The sequence below is a fragment of the Quercus lobata genome, chromosome 8 (genome assembly GCF_001633185.2).
Source record: "Quercus lobata isolate SW786 chromosome 8, ValleyOak3.0 Primary Assembly, whole genome shotgun sequence".
Taxonomy (NCBI): Eukaryota; Viridiplantae; Streptophyta; class Magnoliopsida; order Fagales; family Fagaceae; genus Quercus; species Quercus lobata.
The window spans coordinates 43,993,148-44,003,180 of NC_044911.1; the positions used below are offsets into that span (position 1 = coordinate 43,993,148).

Here is a 10,033-nt window from a genome sequence, read left to right on the forward strand (position 1 = left end):
TAATGTGATACTTTAAGAAATATGAATATGTCATTGCTGGATATGAAATTTTAAATACAAAAATAAATACATTTTTCTTGAAAATTTCAAGAAAACAGGCGGTTACAACATTAGGGTACACGCGCGTTGCCCTCAGACTTAAATATGCATCAAGGATAAAACTACCAATAACCAATATTATGTTATTATATATATATATATATTTATTTATTTATGAATTATGGCTTACTCTATAATTATAAATTAATGTACATATGTGTGTGGTTTCTCTTTATTACAATAACTTGTTCCTCTTCATCAAAAAAAAAAAAAAAAAACAAAACAAAACAAACAAACTTGTTCCTCAAACAAAAATCCCCGATTTCATATCCCTGACGCGCACCTACATATACTAGTTGAGTCAAGGAAAAAGTTTTGACTTAGAAAATAAGAAGATTATAATAACCAAAAAAAAAAAAAAAAAATTCAAACCTCTGTGCACCCAAAAAAAGATCACTCTTACAACATGACTAGATAAAAGAATTTATTTTTGCCAAATTCTCTAGTCAAGCACACAAAAGGAGAGTGGGTGTCACTACTTAGTGTATCCAATATCCATGTATATATAAGAGCTTGGAGTCGGTGCAAAGAAGTGTACACGCGTATACCTCTTAAAGTTATAAATTGAATATATTTGCTCCAAAAATAAGCTATTCAGTATTACTTTCTGATGCAAAACAAATAAAATTAGATTCGGATTGGTTTTTTTTGGATTAAAATGCAATACACTTAAGCAAACTGACGGACTGTGAAGAAGGTCAGATCACAAAAAACAAATAAGAGAAGCACATAATTACTACATCAAGCACTGTTAAACAGTGAACCCACGGTAAGCGTGTCGTACACCTCTGATGTAGGTGCTCTTTCAATAGATAACCCATGGGAAACCTCCTGCATGGTTGACCTAGATTTTGGATTGGTCTCCATGAAAATGCAAGCTTTGCAATAGAGACCACTTTCAATGCAACTTGATTTCTAGGTGTTTCAAGGCGTTGGTCCAACATGTCCTTCAACAGTATATTATGGGTAGTTGAAGCTATTGTTGATAATGATGACAGAAACGAGATGAGTTCTCCTGGATGCTTTCCCATGATCACTTCCAATGCTAACACTCCAAAACTGTAAACATCACATTTCTTGATCACTTCCATTGTGTATGCAAACTCTGCAAAATAGAAGAATCTTATATATCCAACACTTGGTGTCGTACCATGGAAATCTTGGGTGTTGTTCAACATAATTACCTTTGTAATTTTTTTTTTTCCCTTTTTAATTGCAAGTATCCATCCTAACTATACCAAATTTGAAACGAGTACTCTAAACTTCACAATTTTGCAATCAACACCTTGATTTGAGAATAATTTGTGATATCCACCCACCATTCAAATTAGAGTCCAAGTTATTGGTGCATATTGAAAATGGCTGCATAGTTTAGGGTTACACATTGCAAATGGTCACATAAGGTTACACATATCTAATAGTGCTATCATAGTTTAGGGTGAATAGTTGCCCGATAAAGGTTTTTTTTTTTTTTAACACTAATTTAGCCAATGGAATGGAAATTGCGTATTAACATTGAAATGCAGTTTTGATCGTAAAATTTTGAAGTTTATGATGCATAATGCATATATAATTTACAATGCATACTTATTTAACTTTTTTTTTTTTCCTTTTTAGGCTAAGACACCCTTTTAAGTTCACATTTAAACACCAATATTTTTGGTGCACGAGTGGAGGTGGGGTACAATGGCCCCTGGCTTTTCAAATTCCTCCATTCCTCCTTTGTGTATGTGTGTGTCTAGTGAGAGAGAGAGAGAGAGAGAGAAGAAATTTAAAAGGTACACATACTCATTTTAATACTAATTTCTCAATTTTTTTTTTCTTTTAATAATCATTTTTTTTGGCTATATATAAATTAGAGACATTTTAAGCATATGTTTTCGAAACGTTAAGTTTAACATGATGCCTTTCACTCCCTTACAAATTTAAAATGATCATTTTAGTCCCAAACAAACTTTAAAGACATTGTTAATAGCCTTTTGCTAATTTAAAGTGATTGCTTTTAATTCCTATTCTGTATAGCAAAGTGATCACATGTTAGTTTTGAGTTTGGCCACATAATTAAGAGAATAAAAGAGATCACTTTAATCTTTAAGGGATTGAACCAATCATAAAATAAAGCTTAGAAACAAATAGTGTATTTTTTCCAACTCTTTTTTATTTTGTATTTAGAGAGTCATTAATTTAATATTTATTATTTATTATTTAAAATTTTTATCTTTTCCCATTAGAAGAATAGATGCTATGATAGTTAAAAGTAAAGCTTAGAAACGAATATTGTGTTTTGTCCAACTCTTTTTTATTTTGTATTTAGAGAGTCATTGATTTAATGTTGATTTAAAAAATAAAAAAATCTCTTTCCATTAGAGGAATAGATGCTATGATAGTTAAAAGTTTTTAACCTGTTCTTCTTTGTCATCTATTAACGAAAGAAAAGATTTCATTTTGTTGTTATATTTCTTTCAGGAAAAAATTTCCTAACATCGCCTTGTACTTTAGGATGGTTCAACGTACACCCTTGAACTTTTTATTTTAGTCATTTAATACATAAACTTTGGTACTGTAGCAAATAGACCCTCCTAACTTTATTTCTCACCCTTTTAGGGGGTCTATTGATTAGAATACCAAAATTTATGCATTAAACGAGCTAAAAAATATAAGGGGGGTCTGTTTGTTAAAATACTAAAATATATGTACTAAATTATTTAAGAGAAAATTTCAGAGAGTCTAACTATAACTATCCCAAAGCGCAGGGTATCAAGGCATTTTATGTTTTTACCCTTTATTTTATATTACATTGTAGATGTTAAAACATATAAAAGTAATACTTTTAATGTTTTTTTTTTTTTTGCTGAATAAACATACTTAATGTTTAATTTATATATATATATATATATATATATATATTAATGTGTATTATTTGTAGATTTTTAAATTATTGATATATTTCATTTGGTCTTCCAGAAAAAGAATTGTGACTCTGGTACTCATTCAATAAATAAACTCATAGTAAAGCTTAATTATTATAAAATGGTTTGATTTATCATGTTATATGGTATTCAAAGTTCAAACAATTATCACTTAGTAATTAACGATCTGATAAAATTAATATTTAAACAAAAAACCATTAAAAAAAAACCTGGAACTAAACACAGAAATATTTAGAGTTAACAGTGATTTTTTTTGTTTTCCTTTATGATAATACTTCAACAGAAATGAAAATTTGGAGAATGAAATGGCAACGGATGATAAACCTATTTTACCACTATGAACTATGATGGGCACTTAATTACACGAACTAGAGAGTTGCTAGAGATAGAAAAGTATTTCAAGAGGGAAAAGCATGCCAAAAGGGGGAGGGGAGGGGGGGGGTTGGGCGAATACCTGGAGCGGTGTATCCAAATGTTCCAGCAAATGAAGTCCAGTTGGACGATTCAAGCTTTAAAAACTTAGCTGTGCCAAAATCAGAGATGTGAGCTTCATATTCCAAATCCAACATGATGTTCTTGCTTGAAATGTCTCGATGATTGGAGGTGAGCAATCATGATGCATGTAGGATAGAGCATCAGCCACACCTCTAATAACATTTGCCCTTCAGATCCATTCAAAATTAACTGCCTCTTCTTTGTTGCTCAGTGTCTCTTTCAGGTTTCCCCCTTCTAAGAACTGATAAACCAAGAATGAGTGTCGTGGATGTGAGCAAAAACCATAAAGCTTTACCACATTGCGATGCCTAATTTCTAGTAGAGCATGAATCTCATTCTCGAAAGCTTTTGCATGGGAAATTCCACCGTCTTCTACTGAAGGAAGCTTTTTTACAGCAACAACTTGACCTACTTGCAACTCTGCTTTGTAAACACTTCCACACCCTCCCACTCCGACACAATGTTTGGAGTCAAATTCCTCAGTTGCTTCAATGATGTTTTCATATAGCATTTTCTCATCACAGCTCCAAATTGCCAACATGTTACCATTTTGTACTTCTCTTCTATTGTTTAGCTTGTTCCTCAGCCCAGGGCGCTTGAGAAGAGTGTAAAGAATCCCAGCTACAATCAATGAGAGAAACATTGTTCCTAGGATGGGAATAATAAAGAAAATCAACACTTTATTTCTCTTTGTCTCGCTAGGATTCTCGTTCCAAGTAATGGAGGAAGGGCAGGCCTTCAAACTAGAAGCATTACCACACAAACCTTTATTATTTCTCAATGCTCCAAATGGAGCCTCACGAAAGGCTTTATTGTTTGGGAGAGGACCATCCAATTGATTATATGATATATCAACAATGATCAAGCTTGACATTTCATCAAAAGTGGTTGGAATAGAATTAGAGAGCTCATTGTGGGAGAGATTCAATATTTCCAAGCTTTGCAGTCCTCCAAGTTCTGTTGGTATTTTCCCGATCAGTGAATTCTCACTTAAATCGAGCATTTCAAGAAAGTGTAGGTTGCCGATCTCAAAGGGAACACTCCCCCTAAGTTTATTTTTGCTTAGGCTCAAGTTTAACAATTTCGAGCACCCTTTTATCTGTTCAGGAATTGATTTGGTTATATTGTTGGCTGAGAGAATAAGATATTGTAGTTCGGATAGCATTCCAATTTCCAAAGGAATACTGCCAGAAAGTTTATTATCACCTAGATTAAGGTGAAACAATGATGCCAACCTTCCTAACTCCTTTGGAATATGCCCAATTAGATGATTGAATGAGAGATCAAGTAAGCGTAGCTGAGTGGATCTTCCAAGCTCAGGAGGTATTACACCAGAAATTTTGTTATTGGAGATTTTCATGCTTTGCAAATTTTGGAAATGCCCCCACTTTGTAGAAATTTCTCCATAGAAATTGTTATCACTCAAATCGATGTACTTCAAATTCGGGTAAATGCCGAAGTCTTCTGATATATTTCCTCTTAATTGGTTTCTCTCAAGCCTCACTCTTATTAAGCTGGTGCAGTTTCTCAAACTTTTTGGAATGGAGCCTATGAGATAGTTGTCAAATGCGATGAAGTTTTGGAGTGATCTACCATTACAAACATTTTGTGGAAGATAGCCAGATAACATGTTTTTAGACAGTTCGAAATGCTCGAGATATGTAAGATTATTAAATTCATAAGGGATTGAGCCATTTAGATCATTCATGGACAGGTATAGATTGGTAAGAAATTTGAGCTTTCCTATTTCTTGTGGGATATAGCCATATAACTTATTTATGTGAAGCCTCAATCTGGTGAGCTTAGTCAAGTTTCCTACAAATGCAGGGATTTGACCAGAGAGATTGTTGTCAGTCAAAGAAAATACAAGAAGAGATCCCAACATTCCAATTTCTTGAGGTATGGATCCAGAAAGTTTGTTACTGTCAAGGCATAAAACATTCAAGTTGCCTAAATTTCCTATCGAAGTAGGAACTGAACCTGAGAGATTGTTGTTATAAAAATTAAGCCAAGTAAGAGATGCAAGCATCCCAATTTCATGACAAATAGATCCAGAAAATTTGTTTTCACTAAGAGCTAAAATGGTTAAATTGCCCAAGCTTCCGATAGACACGGGTATTGAGCCCCTGAGGATGTTGCGGTGCAAAGAGAGTGTCCTAAGTGATGTTAGATTTCCAAGTTCATGAGGAATGGAACCGGAAAGGCTGTTAACATAAAGGCGTAGAAAGATTAAGTTGGTCAAGTTTCCAATTGATACAGGGATTGAACCTATGAGACTGTTACTAAACAAATTTAGCTCATTGAGCAAGTGTAGCTTTCCAATTTGATGAGGAATGGATCCAGTGATGTCATTTTCATTGAGATTTAATATGACAAGGCTTGTTAGTTGGCATAATTCAGGTGGAATTATTCCAGAGAGTTGATTGGCAGATAAATCAAGGTAGATTAGCTCAGAAAGGTTGCCCAAATGGGAAGGAATGGTACCGTAGAGTAAGTTGTAGCTGAGACTATGACTTATAAGGCTGTGTAAGGATGAGAAGCTGAAAGAGTAGAGTGTACCTTTTAAACCAACACCTGTGAGGTTGACATGAGAGATGCTGCTAAAGTTGTTGCAAGAAATTCCAACCCACTGGCAAGTGATGTTTCCAACCCATGAAGACAACTGAAACTGGCTTTGGTTGTCAAGGCTTGCTTTCCATTCCAAAAGAGCCTCTGCTTCTTGACCTATATTGGAAGGTGAAGTTGCAAAAGAAGAAGTGAAGGCAAGGATGATAAAGACAGTGGTGATCAACAAGACTCGACTTAGACAAATACAATAGAAAAGCGGTGTCACTGCAATGGATATCATGACGTTGCAATGATATGGATTGTTGATAGAGAACAAAAACAAAGAAATTTGGTGATCTGAGACTGAAAACGATTGGCTTTATGTTTACGTAGGGCTACGGTAGTAGTATTTATAAACATTCTCCTCACTGTGAGAATCTTTTATGAGGGCTTTAACGTTATTTTATTTTACTTATTCCTTGTAATTAGGTAGCATGAGACTGTACAATCAGTAATAGTAGAAAATGACTTGGGTTCAGTATTCTTATGCATTGAATTCATTAAGACATGTGTCAAACACTTCTTACATGTTCACATCCTAAACGGTTTCAATACACAAAACACTAGATCCAGACTTTCTTACATGTTCACATCCTAAATGGTTTCAATACACAAAACACTAGATCCAGACCTTTCCTATAGTATTTAGTACATAGATAAGCCAAAATCCTATCATTTAATAGGATTGCAATTGTGCGTTAGGTATTTTTTGCCTATTAGGCTAATTTTCGAAACATATTAGTTATGTCTCCGATTTTGAAACATTTTTGTTATATGACCACTTTTGAAACTCGAGTCTTTGAGACTCGAGTTGTTCCAAGGGGAGAACTCAAGTCCATGGAGAAAATCATGAATATTATATGTTTTAAAATTTCTAGTGGAACTCAAGGTTTTAGAGAAGACTTGAGTTCTAAAAGTAGTCACATAACTAATATATTTCAATTTTGGTTACATAAATAATATATTTGCAAAATAGTGTAATCGAAAAAATAAATAAATAAATAAATAAAAGCAAGTGTTTTACTATCTAATCTTCTATTGGAAAATATAGACTTCACACTATAATAGTTTTATACTGAATCCATATATTTTATATCACTTTAGAATTATATTATGTTAGGATTCAAAATAAAACTCCCTATTACACCCTCCAATAAGATATTCTCGCATCAAAACTTTCAAATAAAAAAATAGGGACTGCCACACAACATTTAAATCCTATTATAACCTTATTATTCTATGATTATAATATTCCATGTTAGGGGGCAAAAAAAACCATTTGTGAAGAAGAAAAACTGTTGCAGAAGCCACCCTCAAACGCACACTCCCTGTCCTTTTGGTAGTGGACGAAAGTACCTTTCGGTGATGGAGGAATGTATATGGAAGCTCAAGAGGAAGACATCGTGGGGTCAAGTGTCTGCTATCTATTGCATTCCCTCTCCCATCATATATAATAATAAAGTGGATGCTTAGTCAAGAATCTAAATTATATTCTAATTACACTCTAATTTCGAGTCAAGCTTCCTTCTAATAGTTTTATGATTTGATGCCACTCTTTAGATTTTAAATACACTCCAATATATATTATGTCAAATATCAATCCTTTTAATCATATAATAATTATGTGTAAATTATATTTACATGCAAATTCATGTATCTAAATTTAGAAGAAGAAAAAACCAATCCAAATATATTCTATCTCTATGTAATATTATGAATGTGAACAATTTATTACTTTTATGTATATACATATATAAGAGCTATAACATTGTGATAATACATACAATGTTACGTATAAAATGAAATTTTAAGCGTAAAGGGGACATTTTAAGTAATGAAGAAGATCCTAATCTACTTTCATATGGATGTACTACTCACTTTATTTTATTATCTGTCAATCCTAACATATAACGCTAACGCATCATATTAATCATCATAAAATGATGCTTGTATTTGCATACTAAATATATACTTTTTTTATCTTATATTGTTGGTTCTGTATTTCATTTTAGGATATCCCCAAAATGTGTCCTCTATGAAAAGTGTTGGATCATTTTAATATTATATAATTAAAATTGATCTATATTACAACATAAATGAAAAGATGTGTGTAAGGACTCAATTCGTAACAATCCCAAAATGATATTGGGTTCGCACGTTAAAGGCCCAAACAATATAATTTGTAGAGCGTGGGTGTTCAAGAACTAGATTAACCTCTGTAGAAGTAAAAAGATTCAACCTCTCGTTTATAGATGGATCAGAGCCGCTATAACAATCGGTTTTTCTTTGAAACAAATACAATTCTTTTTCTTTCTAAGTCTTCTTTCTGAGTCTTCTCTTTGTTTCTCTCTATGTTCCGATCCTCTTCTGCATGCATTTCTTTCATGTTATATACTGCCCTCTCTATTCCATCTTCACCACACACGTGTAAGTTGGGTTCAGGGGATCTCTTTCTGTCTTATCTAACACCTTCTGGAACCTCCTTCTAGTAGCTGTAAGGCTGCTTCACCACTGTTCAGACATCATTTCCACATTAATGCGACTAGAGAGTTAATAATGAGGCAATTAATGCGGAGACAGTTGTTACCATAGATATTTGTTTGCCTTCTCTCTCTCCCACCTTTGGCTCCCTTATCCCATCTTGAGTGGTGACGTAGCTCCGAGGTATGTTGGTAACCAGATGGCGTCCTGATCGTCCTCGGACTCGTATTGCCGAGAAGGGTTTTGTCCTCAGACGAATACTGAACTCACCTTTCGTGATATTCCCCCTTCCCTTCGTTTGGTTACCCTTTCAATCTGGTATGGGCCTCCTCGGGCAGGTTTGCCACCTCGAATGGGTCACAGGCCCAATTAACTTGACATTAATAACTTTAGTGACTGACCGGCCCCCACAATGTGGGAGTTGATATGGAAGATAAGGAGTTAGTGAAAATATTTAATCTCACATTGAAAATGAGAGATTATTTTATTTCTTTTAATTGTGGTGATAAATGAGCTAATATGTATTGATCCAGATATTAAGCTAGATACGTGCACAAGGGGGAGGTGAAGAGAGGAGGTTGTAATACCCACTACATAAGAATAATGGATCTAATTAATCATATTAATTTGGGTAGTAAATTCGTGAGGCTCATTGAGCCTTGTGAAAAAATAGAGAGGTTCTTGGTAAAGAAGGGTGTTCTTTCTTGTGGAGTTTTGGGCTTGAACACTTTGTGCAGAAGTTGTTCTAATCATAAGACATTTGTTGGGCTATTGTATCCGTCTACACTGGCTACAAAGTTTAGCCAACTAAGGGTTTGAATCTCCTTAAAGAGAGCGAGTGTCACGTCTCAGTCCAAATAATGTTGTGTAGTTTTTTTCTTAAATATAATAATTGTAGGGTTAAGGGCCCAAATTATATATTGGGCCTTGGCTGAGTGCGTGAGTGGTCCGAGGAGGAACGAATGATAATGAATGGTTCAGGCTCATGATTTAATGAGCAAGATACAAATAGGAAGGTTTTCCGAAGAGGAATATCTCCTCGAATACGATAAGTACAACTCAAATATTTATTCCAATGATCAGAGTGACCTTCCATGAAACTCCAATGATAGGGACATGCATCATGAACATACGAGAAGGAGGGGAACTCAAAAATATCTAAGGGAAAGCAGCTGCTACTACCGCATTGAATGCACTGTAGGCATTTTTTCTGACCATATTTATGTGGAGAAGACCTCTGAACAGTGCTACCTTGACTACCACAACTCACAGAAAGCCAAAGAGGGTGTCTAATGGGACAGGTACTCAGATAAGGGCTCAAATGACCAACAAGTGTAGGATCAAGATGGTCCAAAGGGAGCTATATAATGTAAGAGACCCTCCATTAGGAAAAAATCGAAAAAATAGAGAGAAAAAACATT

At 34.2% G+C, this 10,033-nt stretch overlaps 1 pseudogene; it reads right to left on the reverse strand.

Moving 5' to 3' along the window:
* Positions 1-797: 797 nt before the first annotated feature.
* LOC115956925 lies at positions 798-6,372 on the reverse strand (annotated as a pseudogene).
* Between the last annotated feature and the right edge of the window lie 3,661 nt (positions 6,373-10,033).